Here is a 14,661-nt window from a genome sequence, read left to right on the forward strand (position 1 = left end):
TCACATATGCACAACGCCAAAGATGGCGTCGGCGGACATTTTATGGAGGAGGAGCCGGAAGTGGATGAATGCTGGGAAGGAACCGTGGGGAAAGATGGGATTGATGACATCAGGAACAATGGAGGAGGAAGGGCGAAAGTAACGTGCTGCGGGAAGAATGAGGCTTATGGCGGCGGAGTGTCTTTTTTTCTGTAAGAAAGAAAAGGAGAAAGGTTAGTACCCCGCCACTCCCTGCCGGCGAATGTCTTCCCAAGCGTGTTAAGGTCCGTCCGCAGTCTCCTACTTGCGCGTGCGTGACAATATATATATATATACTGTATATACTGTATATATATACATATACACACAAATCTAATGGGTGAGAATGCTGATGTAAATGCTGTGCTCTTATTGTTAGGTAAATGTGCCGGTAATTCTAAATAAAAGCAAAGTAACCCCACACCATCACAGCTCCTCCCCCAGGATTCATGGTGGAAACACACATGCATACATAATCTGTTCACCTTCTCCGTGCCTCACAAACACATTTAAATTCATCAGACCAAAGGACAGACTTCCACTGGTTCCTTTGTCCAAGCAATTCTCATCTTCTGTAGTGTTTTCTTTGTGCCAGTTCTACCATGAAGGTCTTATTCATGCCGTCTCTGCTGAACAGTCGATGATGAGATGTATCTTCTGCTTGAACTATATGAAACATTTGTTTGTGCTGAAAAGTTACCTCTAATTGGTGATTTCTGACACTTGTGACTCTAATAAACATAATTCTCTGAAACAGAGCTAACTCTTAGTCTGTTGTTTCTTTTCTGGATTTCTCAAGAACTCCCATAGCACTCAACACTTTTTGTTTCTACTCTTTTACTACTTTTTATGGATTGAATGATCTTCATTTCTTAAAGTAATGTTAGACTAATTATGGTCTAACATATGGTCATACATTTCAATCACACCTTCTGGAAATGACACCACTTTTTCTACATGGTGATCCAATTTCAGAGCACCATAATGTTTTGAAAAAATGGGTGTCACAGGTATTTGTGTGTTTCATTGCTTCATATGATACCTCAGCTTGCTTCTACCCTTTGGTGTTTGTCGTTGGCATTGTTCAACATGAGGACTAAAGCTGTGCCAATGAAAGTCAATGAAGCCATTATGAGGCTGAAAACCAAGAATGAAACCATTAAAAATATCTGTAAAATCTTAGGATGACCTAAATCAACTGTCTGGAATATCATTAAGAAAAGGAACACACTGGTGAGCTCAGTAAGCACAAAGGGACTGGCAGGCCAAGGAAGACCTCCACTGCTGATAACAGAAGAATCCTCATTGTGGTTAAGAAAAACCCCAAACACCTGTCTGACAGATTAGAAACAGCTTTCTGGAGGCAGATGTTTATGTGTCAGAGACGACTATCCACAGACTTCATATATGGAAATACAGAGGTCACACTGCAAGATGCAAGCGACTAGTTAGCCACAAAAACAGGATGGCCAGATAACAGTTGGTGAAAAAGTACTTAAAAAAACCTGCAGAATTCTGGAAAACGTTTTTATGGATAGATGAGACAAAGATGAACTTGTATTAAAGTGATGGCAAGAGCAAAATGTGGAAATGAAACAGAGATCCAAAGCATACCACCTCATCTGTTAAACATGGTGGTTGGTTTGTTATGACTCTGACTTATATGGCTGCCACAGGTATTGGCACACTTATCTTTATTGGTGATGAAACTGCTAATTCATCTTGCACGATGAATTCTGAGGTGTATAGAAATATCTGCTCAGGTTCCAGTAAATATCTTTAATCACATCTGAACTGTTTGTTTTGCAATTTTAAACTGTGGAGCAAAGGGGTAAATCAAGGAAAAATGTGTCTTTGTCCCAAATATTATGGAGGGCACTGTAGTGACATCATATCTCATAGGTCTATTATACCCATGCCACCTATCCACAAAAAATAAATTAACAAGGAATAAATTCCACAAATAGTAATTAGGATATTATAACAATTGTGTTTTAACATTTTTTCCGCTGCTATTTTATTTTCAAAGCGCAAAACTTTACAACAGCATAGTACTCAATCAAACAAATAATGACAACAAGCTTTTATGCCCACACTATCTTGTCACAACACAATGAATTAACAGGGAATAAACTTAACAATTTGTAATTAGGATGTTTTAATACTTGTAGTTTAAGATTTTCTTACTCTAAATTTTTGTCTATTTGTTTTGAGGGAAAATAAAAAAATAATTTTAAATTGAAAACTCATATGCAAATATCAAGCTCACTCTTTTGAACCCTTAAGAAAAAAATTTCAAGTATGTAAATATAGACTTTAAGAGATTAAAATCTCATTAAGATTATGAAAAATATACATTAATCAGTTGTGTTCAGTCTTTTTATTATAGAGAAACATGTTTTAGGAATATCTATAATTACATTCTTAAAACATAATAACTGTCAAATTCATTATTTTTCTAAATTGGATTTCTATTTTCAGACCTGGAGGTCAAGTATGTGACAAATTTCACTTTGATCAAAGGTGTTCTTTGCCTGGTTATGGTGCATATATTCTCTGCCATATCTCTGCAGTACAGCCTATTTAGTGGGAAAACATCTTGTAAAACAAACAGCTACATCCCAGATTAATTTATGTTTGCTACTGGCTGCTGAAATTATTTCTTTTTAAATATTGAAAAGGAGTTTTCTTAACAGAAGCAGGAGAAAATGTCCCTGGTATGAGGAATCAGTATCCTCTTATAAATGAAATGTCATCCTGGGGAATTCACATCTCATCTTCTATCAACATAGATTATTTCCTCTGCTTACATTTTACTACATTCCTGTTGACATATACTTTGCCATTTACATAACAAATTTGTTTTTCTTTTGTTTACTGTGGTCCACGTAAATAAGAATAAAATTTGCTGACATGAACCAATTGCTGGTGAGCAAAGTAAATAATTTGCTGTTTTGTAGGGGTCTACACACTCCCCCTTTCATTGATCCATTTTAGTTCTTGATTAATTCAATGCTAGGTCAGCACTGGGCAGGTCGCCAGTCCATAACAGGGTACACTGATGCATATATCAGCACATACTCCTTCAAGGGCAATTTATAAACCTGGCACACATGAATAGAAACTGGAATACGTTCTTCAAAACAAATTACTGAATATTAAATAATACACAGACACGATAAGGTTTCTAAATAAATACAAGCAAATTAAAGATTATCCTCATTTGACATGGAGTAAAAGCTGATGAAAGAAACCTGTTGATCTGGAACAGATAAGACATTCAATCAATCAATCAACATTTATTTATATAGCACATATTCATACAAAAAAAATGTAGCTCAAAGTGCTTTACAAGATGAATAGAGAAATAGAAGACACAATAAAAGATAAACATAAGTCAACATTATTTAACATAGAATATGAGTAAGGTCCAATGGCCAGGGTGGACAGAAAAAACAAAAAAAAACTCCAAAGGCTGGAGAAAAAAAAATAAAATCTGTAGGGGTTCCAGACCAAGAGACCGCCCAGTCCCCTCTGGGCAATCTAACTAACATAAATCAAACAGTCCTCTTTGTATTTAGGGTTTTCATGGAAGGACCTGATGATGATGATGGTCACGTAGACTTCTGGCTTTCAGTCCATCAATGTTGGTGCATCATGATGCTTTGAGTAGGTGGTGGTGGCGCAGGCCGCCACCACAAAGAAACCGGAAAAAGAAACAGAAGAGAGAGTAGGGGTCAGTACGGATTTTGGAGCCACTGTGAATAGTTATTATGAAGAATTGAACATACAGAGTATCAGTATTAAGTTAAAGTGAAGTTATAAAAAGGCCATGTTAAAGTAATGTGTTTTCAGCAGTGTTTTAAAGTGCTCTACTGTATTTGCCTGGTGAATTCCTATTGGCAGGCTATTCCAGATTTTAGGTGCATAACAGCAGAAGGCCGCCTCACCACTTCTTTTATGTTTAGCTTTTGGAATTATAAGGAGACACTCATTTGAAGATCTAAGGTTACAATTTGGAATATAACGCGTCAGGCATTCCGATATATAAGATGGAGCGAGATTATTTAAGGATTTAAAAACCATAAGCAGAATTTTAAAGTCAATCCTGAATGACACAGGCAACCAGTGTAGTGACATCAAAACTGGAGAAATGTGTTCGGATTTTCTTTTCCCAGTTAGGATTCTAGCAGCTGCATTCTGCACTCGTTGCAAATGATTTATGTCTTTCTTGGGTAGTCCTGAGAGGAGTGCGTTACAGTAATCTAGTCTACTGAAAACAAAAGCGTGAATTAATTTCTCAGCATCTTTCAATGATATAAGAGGTCTAACTTTTGCTATGTTTCTTAAGTGAAAAAATGCTGTCCTAGTGGTCTGATGAATATGTGATTTAAAATTCAGATTACAGTCAACAGTTACCCCTAAATGTTTTACTTCCGTCTTAACTTTTAATCCTAGTGCATCAAGTTTATTTCTGATAACCTCACTGAATCCATTATTGCCAATTACTAAAATTTCAGTTTCCTCTTTATTTAGTTTGAGAAAATTACTATTCATCCATTCAGAAATACCAGTAAGACATTGTGTTAGTGTATCGAAAGAGTCGGAGTCATCAGGTGCTATTGGTAAGTACAGCTGTGTGTCATCAGCATAGCTGTGGTAACTCACGTTGTAACCTGAGATAATCTGACCTAACGGAAGCATGTAGATTGAGAATAACAGATTGAGAATGACATTGTTGAAGTAATATCATTAATCAATCCATAAATTGTACATTTAAATGCATCCATCCATCTGTTTTAAAACCCACCTAATTTAATGGTGGTTAAGGACCAGAGCACATCCTGGCAGCACACAGCACAAGGCAGCAACATTGGATGAGGCATCTGCCAACAGAATTTGTGGCTGAGGGGTCTCCATTGTGCAGTTTCATGCATTCTCTGAAAATGAAGAGCTTTTATCTCATAACTGATTAACAGCCTGTCCTTGAGCCTCATATATGTTGTGTACACCCATTTCCACTCTCACATTGAGAAGTATAAAAACTAAATGTGGTATAAAGGTACGTACATTTTCATGGTAGCCTCACACCATGTGTATGCACATTTCTGCTCAGTTTTGTAAATGGGCAGTACTCAGCATCAAAGCAGTACTACTGTGTTTCTGTGCGGTTTCCCTTTCTTTTTTAGATTCACATCCATGATGCGGGCATTATTAAATACACCAAAATTAATTGTATATAGTTTAATAATTTAAGGCACTTGATTGTAATAATTCTGTAACAATATAATGGTGCATGGAACGCCCAAAATATTCAAACTACCATGGCTGCTTCAGCATTGTTAGAAGACATTGCAAATGGAAGAATCAGAAGGTAGGGCATATTTAGAGATTATACTGATTGCTTGTCCCATGATGATGACTGGCTTCTAAGTCAATTTAGATTTCCAAGAGCCATCCTCTTGGGGCTGTGTGCTGAACTGGAGCCAGCTTTACAAAGGCAGATCTGAAAAATTGTGCTCTACCTGCTCCTTTACAAGTTCTGCCCACTCTCTGTTTTTAGCCACAGGAGCTTTTCAACGTTAGCTGGTTGATCAATCGGGTATTTCACAAACATTGCTGACTCATGCCATGCCAGTTGTATGGGATGGTATTATCTACTTGTCATCCTGATATATAAGATATCCTGAGACTGTGGCTGAACAGGCAAACATCAAAGCACAATTTGGAGCAACATCCAGTTTTCCAAATGTAATCAGAAGAGGATAAATGTGCCTTCAGAAAATGAATTTGCTTATATAAATAGAAAGCAGTTCCACTCTATTAATGTGCCGCTCTATAGTCCACAGAAAGTATTTCACATTGTGTAAGCATGTAGCATGCTGCATAATGTGGCACACAATCGTGGTTTGTCCATAGCTGAGGAGATTCAATATGATGAACCTGACCCTGACGCACCAAATGATCAGTCAAATTGGATAGCGCTAAAACTTCACTTGAATGTAATAGGTAGAATGTAAAAACAGGTAATTAGATGCAGCATTTATTTTTTAACCAATGCATTTAATTTGTGGTCAATTTTACATTATACAGCATTGCAATTCTTTAGTTCATTGAACATTAGAACATAAGAACATTAGAACACTCTAGATGAGAACAGGAGATTCAGCCCAACAAAGCTCGCCAGTCCCATCCACTTATTTCTTCCAAGAAAACATCTTGTCGAGTTTTGAAAGTCCCTAATGTCTTACTGTCTACCACACTACTTGGTAGCTTATTCCAAGTGTCTATCGTTCTTTGTGCAAAGAAAAACTTCCTAATGGTTGTGCGAAATTTACCCTTAACAAGTTTCCAACTGTGTCCCCATGTTGGCCACATCTCTTACAGCATCTACTATTGCATTTTGTGACTCCAGAACAGCACATAGCCAGCTGGTCTCCTGGTGGTTTCCGAGGCAGAGGTGCATGTGTAGTCAGCACCCTAAGATGTGCTCGCCATAGCAGCCCTATCATTGAATGGAGTCGTGTCCCTGCCACCGGGGTCATCTTTTGTAATATTGTAGAATAGACAATAATTCCACATCTGCTCTCTCCTTGTTTGTCTTATTAAACATAAAATTATTTACACTTGATTTACACTTCTTTTATTTCAGGCACTATGCGACTTTCTGAACTTGAACTTTTGAGAGGGGCTTCCCCCCTCTGTGCCACTTCATTAGTTTCCTTTTGTAACTTATACCACTGCTTAAACCACCAAATAGCACGTTTTCCTTACCTCCACTTCACTGAGCAAGATCTCTATTTCACAATTGCTGAAATTCTTCTTTTTTATATGTGCTTTTGCCATTGTCTTTTAACAAAACACTGAATGGATGGGGCTATTTATATTTATTTACATATTCAAATAGGTGAAATTCAAGGAGCAGTCAGGGTGGGGCTGTAGATGTGTGCATGTGCGTTAAAATTCACGTTGATTGGTTTTAATAAAGGGAAGGTGCGTAGAACTTTGCTTACGCAGTTTAATGCATCTGAATTTCTGCATACTCACATTTCTAGTTTTGTCCAAACGGCATGTTTTAGTGTGAATTCTATGCATGGCATTATACATGAGGCCGCTGGTGTGGAAAATCTTCAATTTTTGCTCAACCAAACGGATGAACTAAATTTATAGGACTTTAATTACAAGCATTGCAAGCCTTTCTTGTACATTTTTTTTGTATTATGACAGTAATCTGTACGTGTGTTTCAATCAGTTTCATTACCAATTAGTTTATGACCTAGGGATGAGAACTAAGTACTGATGCCACAGAACCTGTTTCAATTAATTTATAACCTGGGAAAGGATGGATGCCATAGGAGTAGGTATTATAGAATTAGTTTACAGGTTGAGAAAGGAAGGAGTGCGGTAATACTAAAAAGATCAAATACTTTGATCAGAGTCATTCGTCATCTGGACAAGACAGCCAATCAAACTTGTATAAAGTCACATGTTCTGAAATAACACACCTGCATTGGAACATGAGTATGCCTTGTCTGAAGGACCAAAAAAAAAAAACACAAACAGAAGGGTAACAGAAAAAGCATTGCTAGAGATTGAGACATGTGTGACCATATCATCTGGATGTTGAATCTATAAAATGTAATCTATAAAAACACAGATCACTAAATCAAAAAATCACACAGGACAACATCCACCACTTGACATTTCTGATTCTCAGTAATCCTTTCTGAGACTTTTTATATCCAGACTTTGCTATCTGTTTTTTCCTACTATATTTTGTTCTGTTAAATCTATACTAATAAAAGGCAAAGCCCTCACTGACTGACTGACTGGCTCACTAACTCATCACTAATTCTCCAAGTTCCCGTGTGGGTAGAAGGCTGAAATTTGGCAGGCTCATTCCTTACATCTTACTTACAAAAGTTGGGCAGGTTTCATTTCGAAATTCTACGCGTAATGGTCATAACTGGAAGGTATTTTTCTCCATTTACTGTAATGGAGTTGAGCTCGAAAGCTGTGGGGGGCGGAGTTTCGTGTGACATCATCACGCCTCCCACGTAATCACGTGAACTGACTGTCAACGCAGTGCGTAGAAAACCAGGAAGACCTCCAAAAAGCGCTGAAGAAAACATGCATTATATAATTGAGAAGGCAGCGAAACAATAAGAAGCGAGCGAGTGACATATACTACCATATTCATGAGTGCTGCTACTTCGGAAACAAAGCAAGGTGTAAACCTAAACTTTAAATAAAGTTCATAGACAGGCTGCCGCTGGCGTTTGTCATGCCCACAGGTAATGCGGGATACAAGTTTAATGAGAGGACGCAGGATATAAACGAGAGTTTTGATCACTTTGTAACTAAGTTAAAATTGCAGGTGAAGGGCTGTGCTTATTCAAATTCCGAGAGACTGTGTAAGTGGGGGATTGACAGTTAAGGCGGGTTGGGGAGTCACGTCATCATCTCCCCTCCCATTTACCTCATTTCGCTCTGAGCTGAGCTCCGCGGCTAACGCCGTCTTTCGAAGCAACTTCATCACACTGCCACCAAATACTCACAGAAAAATCCACAAGTTAATACACACGCTGTCTCTAGAGTTTCTCCACACTGAATCCTCCAGGCACTACTTACAAAAGGTTACATTGACAATTGTGTTACGTTATTTTTAAAATCTTTCCTTTTCTTAGCACAAGCACAGCCGAGAAGCTTCGATGCATGTGCTCCATAAGCGCTAAAAATAATGCATTTAATCACACTTTGCATTACAAGCAAAGGGGAGCTTTTGTCAATGCATGATTTCCTGGTACACCGATTACATTGATCAGCGCATCCCGATTCATTTTACCCTCACACCACCTTGGTTTGAGAAGTATGAAAAACTATGAGGTTAACAAAGAAAAACAGATCACCAATTCAAGCTTTATGAATAATCGATTCGCCATCAATAATTGTTTTGGTAAAGCCATACTCAGTGTAATCCTCCTTCCATTTTATAATTATTCCGCCACTAGCCATGATTAAATGAACGGTAAAAAGTAAGAGCGAAGCGAGGGTGACTTATTTAGGCAGACATATATATGACAGCAACACTCATGACAATGTCAATCATGTTACGCTATTATTAAAATGTTTCCTTCTCTTTTCATTACTTCTTTAACACACTACTTCTCCCTGTAGTAGCTGGTATTTTGCTATATATATATATATATATATATATATATATATATATATATATATATATATATATATATATACACTGCTCACAAAAATTAAAGGAACACTTTAAAGAAACACATTAGACACATCAGATCTCAATATGAAGTTGGATATCTATACTGTACAAATAACGACAGGGCAATGTCTTAGGAACAAAAGGATGCCAAGTCTTTTAATGGAAATAAAAGTTTTCTGCCTACAGAGGGCTCAATTGTGTAGACACCCTAAAATCAGAGTGAAATGAAGATGTGGCAGGCTAGTCCATTTTTCAAAAACTTAATTTCTGCTACTCAAAATGCTTTTCAGTATCTTGTGTGGCCCCCACGAGCTTGTATGCATGCTTGACAACGTTGGGGCATGCTCCTAATGAGACGACGGATGGTGTCTTGTGGCATTTCCTCCCAGATCTGTATGAGGGCATCCCTGAGCTGTTGTACAGTCTGAGGAGTAACCTGGCGGCACCTAATGGACCGAAACATAATGTCCCACAGATGTTCTATTGGGTTTAAGTCAGGGGATCGTGAAGGCCATTCAATTGTTTCAATTCCTTCATCCTTTAGGTACTGCCTGCATACTCTTGCCACATGAGGCCGGGCATTGTTGTGCATTAAGAGGAAACCAGGACCTACTGCACCAGCGTAGGGTCTGAAAATGGGTCCAAGGATTTCATCCTGATACCTAATGGCAGTCAAGGTGTATTTGTCTAGCTTGTAGAAGTCTGTGCGTCCCTCGATGGATATGCCTCCCCAGACCATCACTGACCCACCACCAAACTGGTCATGCTGAATGATGTTACAGACAGCATAACAATCTCCATGGCTTCTGCAGACCCTTCAACATCTGTCACATGTGCTCAGGGTGAACCTGCTCTCATCTGTGAAAATTGTGCACTGGTGGACCTGACAAATCTGGTATTCTATGGTAAATGCCGATCAAGCTCCACTGCGCTGGGTTGTGAGCACAGGGCCCACTAGAGGACGTTGGGCCCTCAGACCACCCTCAAGAAGTCTGTTTCTGATTGTTTGGTCAGAGACATTCACACGAGTGGCCTGCTGGAGGTCATTTTGTAGGGCTCTGGAAATGCTCATCCTGTTTGTCCTTGTCCAAAGGAGCAGATACCAGTCCTGCTGATGGGTTAAGGACCTTCTATGGTCCTGTCCAGCTCTCCTAGACTAACTGCCTGTCTCCTGGAATCTCCTCCATGCCCTTGAGACAGTGCTGGGAGACACTGCAAACCTTCTGGCAATGACACACATTGATGTGCCATCCTGGAGAAGTTGGATTCCCTGTGCAACCTCTGTAGGGTCCAGGTTTCGCCTCATGCTACCAGTAGTTACACTGACCATAGTGAAATGCAAAACTAGTGAAAAAAACAGTCAGAAAAGATGAGGAGGGAAAAATGTCAGTGGCTTCCACCTGTTAAACCATTCCTGTTTTGGGGGTCATCTCATTGTTGCCCCTCTAGTGCATCTGTTGTTAATTTCACTAACACCACAGCAGCTGAAACTGATTAACAACCCCCTGTGCTACTTAACTGACCAAATCAATATCCCAGAAGTTTCATTGACTTGATGCTATACTCTGATTAAAAAGTGTTCCTTTAATTTTTTTGAGCAGTATATATATGAACGACCTCCAAAGAGTGCTTTTGATATCGTGAACGTGTCTGCAAAAACTGGGGTCTCCTGCCCAGCAAAGTCGAAAGCAGCCGCGTGCATAGCTGTGCCGGCCTTTGAGACGCTGACTGCGCTTCTGCCTTAAGTCAAAGTGAGCACTTTTAATTTTTTTCATCCTCCCCTGAGCTATAGCCCAGACAAGTGCAAACACGGACCCTTTTCTACACCACGCAAAATAATATTAAGGCAATTCACACTTTCTTTTGCACGTATGCGATTATGAGGTTGTCAGCTCGGATTATGAAGACACGCACAGGAGTGGAGGACTGACAGTGTCATCACAGCCGATTAATGGCAGGGATGGCACATCTCTCTATACTATATTAAAGAAAAAGGCAACTTTCCTTTCTTTACACCTTTTTTCCTTTTATCCCAAACCAAAGCCTTTCTCTCTTAACACTGCAGAGGACACAAAACTAATTTTCTTTAATTGCTGGTAATGCCGGTAAGGCACATTACCAGAGGCAGAAATTTGAACGCTCACATAGAAAATGTAATTTCTATACCACAGCCTTCGTGTAGCGCCTTTCAAAAGGGATCTACTACCGAGAGATGATCCATATACATTTTAGCTGCTGTTAGTACTACAAAGTACTTACCTGTTGTGTTACACAGTTTTTAAAATGTAGTTTAACCACAACCACTCCAGTAGTGCTCAATGTACCTGTACTTCTTAAAACGGTAATGTTTTACTGTTTAATAACTTATAGACTATATTTTATTATTTTTCCCTTGCACTCAGTGACCAAAGCTATACACACACATATAGACACATACATATATATACACATATATATACCTGTGTGTATGTTTGTATGTATGTGTATATATATATATATATATACACACACACACACCTATCTACATTGTATATATATATATATATATATATATACACATACACACACACATACATACACACATACATACATACATACGGCATTTCACTCCGCCCTCAACCCCAGGCCGCCAGGAGGAGCTCTCCCGACAGCATGATCATGCCCCGAGTTCCAGCAGGGCATCATGGACTATGTAGTGTTTGTACACAGCCCTGCTGGATACCTTGGGAGCCACCAGGCGTCGCTGTAGGGGGGCTCGTAGGCTCTTATGTGCATATCTATACATATACACATATATACATGCATATATATATATCTACATATATACACATACATATACACACACACATAAATACATACACATATACATACATACACACACAAATACATATGTATATACATACATACACACACACATATATAAACATATATATACATATACATACATATCTACATATATACACACACAGCTATTTCGTATCAGTGCAATACGCTGTTTGTTAAAACGGATGACACCCGCTCTTACGTGCAAGTCTGCCTGGATATTATGAACTATCGTATTTGTTCAAGTTCTATTTAAATTTTAAATAGAAGGAATTTTGATTTAGTCGACAGAAATATCTTTGGTAGGAATGGTAAAAACAGACAGGAATATTATTCGTGAATAAATCAACTCAAACCTTAAACAACTTATAATATTTTGCTCTCCATAAAAATATATCCTGTCTAAATTATACAAGTTAGAAATAAAGTAAACGTTAAAAGAACAAACATTCAAATTTCTTTACTCTTATGTAATTTTATATAAAAATAAACTTAGATTTTAAATATCCCAAAAGATTTTGCTCTCCATAAAAATATATCCTGTCAAAATTATACAAATTCAAATATGAACATGCTGCATAACAAAACCTGGAAATATAAATAAAATGTGTTCCTTTCAGCAATAACAAATCAAATCATTCAGTTGTCTTTGCTCATATGTCATTTTAGAGCTGGACGCCTGGCATCTTTTTTTGGCCACAGGTTCGTTTCTGTTTGGTGTGAGGTTCTGTGTTGTGGAGATTCTCAGGATGGATTGCAGGTGCTCATCAGTGAGGCGACTCCTGTGTGCTGTTTTGTTAGTCTTTATCACTGAGAAGAGCTTCTCACACAGATATGTGCTACCAAACATGCACAAGGTTCGAGCCGCATGTAGACGGACTTTTTGTTCTTCAAAGTCACCAAAGCGCCGTGCAAACTCAGTGCGCTCAGTTTATCAGCAAAGTGCGTATTTGGGAACACCGTAGTGACGACTTGGTTTAACATTACTTGGCAACAGGGAAAGTGGGGCAAGTTGCACTGGTGCATTTGTGTCTCCCATAAAAGCAGCTTCACTTGAAATCACTTTGTGATTGTGCACGGGTTAAAACGTCCGCTGAAGTGTCAGATTCTTATTTAATTATGCTGCTTTCTGTATCTTCTGCATTGCATTCAGGTTACCCTGATGTTTTGTCTCATAGTGCCGTCTTAGATTAAATTCTGTAATTACAGCCACATTAGCTCCACAAATGAGACACACGGGTTCAGTAAACATATACTCAGCCTCCCATCGGTTTTAAAGGCTCTATTTTCAGAATCAACTTTTCTCTTCAGCATCGTGTGAGCTAGCTTCGCAATAACTTGCAGCATCATAAGGTAGACTTGATTAACGCGGTAAGTGTTCGGCAAGGCAGCTGAAGCGCTGCATTATGGGATCTGTAGTTTATTGTGTTACCAGCGCTTCATATACCCGGGCCATTAATAACAATAATACAGTATATAAAATGATCTCGCGGGCCGGATATAATTACACGCCGGGCCGGATGTGGCCCGCTGCCACATATGAACTAAATAGAACTTGAAAAGATATATTTTTCAAATGTGATCGCAATTCAGATAGAGTTGACGCAAGACTACAGCCTGCATGCCTCAATAAGTCATCCTCCCTCGCTCTTACTTTTTACCGTTCATCTAATGAATACACTGAGTATGGCTTTACCAAAACAATCATTGATGGCAAATAAAGTATCCATTATTCGAGTATGTAGATCGGGATATATATATATATATATATATATACCCGCGTATCGCAGCGGAGAAGTAGTGTGTTAAAAAGCTAGAAAAGAAAAGGGAACATTTTAAAAATAACGTAACATGACTGTCAATATACAGTATTTGTTTTGTGAGTGTTACTGAGTGTTGCTGTCATCAAGGATTTGATTATCATTATTTCTTTCAATCAGGTTCGTATTTGTAGGATGTGTTGTGTTCAAGTTACATTCCGTGTTTGTCAATCGTTGTAAAGATGACAGGTTTCATTCATCGATTCGTTTCTTACTGCATCAATAAACAGCTCGTCTTCTTCTTTATCTGAGACCTGACACACTGCATGCACGGGGTTTTTACACTGTCTTCCTTTAGCGGGACATTGACTTTTTCCACGTGTGCTTGGTTTCCGCAGTAGTTGGATTTATGAATATGCTTATATGTATCAGACGCTTCATATTTTTGCTGCCTTTTCAATTGTGTAATTCGGTTTTGTTCAGCTCTTTGGAACTGTTGCTTTTATCTGTGCACTGCGTCAGTTCACGTGAGCCACTCGGTGTACATGCATCGAAGGTTCCCAGCTGTGCTGGTGCCATCTCGTGCTATGTCCATGGCTGTATTTAATGTTACCTTAGTCCTGGCACTTAAAACTTTCTCTCGCAGTTTCGCTGAGTTTGTGTCAAACACCACCCTGACCATCTCATCTTCCTCTCCATAAGCACAGTCCTTCACCCGTGAATATTTACCCGTGGCAGTTTGCTATTGGATTGCCGCTGACGGACGGCCTTATATGGGCAGGCACTAAATTACAAACGCCAGCGCAGCCTGTCTATGAACTTAATTTA

The sequence above is a fragment of the Polypterus senegalus genome, chromosome 2 (assembly GCF_016835505.1).
Source record: "Polypterus senegalus isolate Bchr_013 chromosome 2, ASM1683550v1, whole genome shotgun sequence".
Taxonomy (NCBI): Eukaryota; Metazoa; Chordata; class Cladistia; order Polypteriformes; family Polypteridae; genus Polypterus; species Polypterus senegalus.